Consider the following 1,556-nt stretch of genomic DNA (forward strand, 5'->3'; position numbering starts at 1 on the left):
ATTCTGGATCACTACAAGTTCTATTTCTGTGTCTTGAGAGTCTTGGTTTGTTACTTAAGTGGAATGGTCTATTACTGTTGGAACACTAGGCAATAATGGTTGTAAAGCTCCGAATTTGTAGGATTTAAAAAAATGATACAAACTACTATTTTTTTAAGTATATAAAATTTTAAAGTAAACCTGTGATTAAATTCACAAACTCACAATCTAATTACTTGATATTTATTAATAATTGTTTTAAGGGCAACTTAATGACGACAATGGTACTAATATTAAATTTACCTTAATTTAGTGGCATAGCCGCAACTTACCCCCACCCCTTCTTTGGTTAATGGGACTCCCTTCCTTTGCAGAACTTAACTACCTCCTATTCTGTTTCTGGTGACACCACCAACCAAAATCCCATATATTCAGGTTTTTAGGGAAAAATAGTTGGATACACTATCTCCACTGGGAGAGAGACAGTAAAAAGTAGAAAGGCAAAATCTCTTTCTATAACTTCCCCAAGAGGGACATGTTTATCTCTGCATTTTCCTGAGGGCAACAATATAGGGAAAGAAGTCTTCCCTTTACTAAAAAATATTGGAATTTCCCTCCTTTCATAATATATTGCAATAAAATCATGTAAGCCTTTTTCCTATCAGGGCATTACTCTTAATCATTTCTAGTCATCCAACCTAAAAGACCTATGATAATTATCGTTAACTTTTTATATTGATCTTAAAAAGCATCTGAAAGAGATACAAAATCAAAATTTTACTAGGTGATTTAAAATAACATGAAATGATTTAAACCAGGAGAAAGGAAAGTGAACACGGATGAGGGTAGGGCACATTTGACCATATTCAAGGATTGTGAGGGCTGGGAGATAAGAATATGGAGGTTCATTACACTAATCTTTGTGCACGTTCAAAATGTGCCATGATAACATAAACTTTTAAAAGACCTTTGTTGACACACCACCTGCTCAGACTGATAATTCTCAAGGATCTCAGTGCACCACTTTTTTGGAGTTTCTCCATTCAACCAGCCTTGAGGAATAAAATATTTTTCCCTTCCCAAAGCTCAGAATTATTTTCTAAACAGCCCCAAATATTTCCATATGCTAAAGAAAAGAGCATTATGAATCAATAATGCATATGTCCCTAAGACCTCACACTATTAAATCTTTAGGAAATCAGTTTTCCTAACACTCTATTTATTGTGTTACCACTTTTCCCCTTATGTAGATAACTCATTTACTAATTAATATTTATTCACCTGTCAGAATTGCCTTTATACAACTGATTTCCATAATGCCTCTTAGATTACAATCTCCAAATAGACAAGGATTTAACTTCCTTGTACTGTGTATTGCTTACTGCCAGTTGTTAAAAAGCCACAGAAAATTCTACGTGTCAATTCTAAACACCTAGAAGGGAAATATATTTCTCTGTTATCCTGCGTTGACTGATGACTTTGGATATACTGCATACTGTGAACCATTATAGGGCTATAACTCATCTCTAGAGTATAAATTTCACCAGATTAAGAAAAAGTACAGAATCAAGCAAACA

The sequence above is a fragment of the Macaca thibetana genome, chromosome 5 (assembly GCF_024542745.1).
Source record: "Macaca thibetana thibetana isolate TM-01 chromosome 5, ASM2454274v1, whole genome shotgun sequence".
NCBI classification, from domain to species: domain Eukaryota; kingdom Metazoa; phylum Chordata; class Mammalia; order Primates; family Cercopithecidae; genus Macaca; species Macaca thibetana.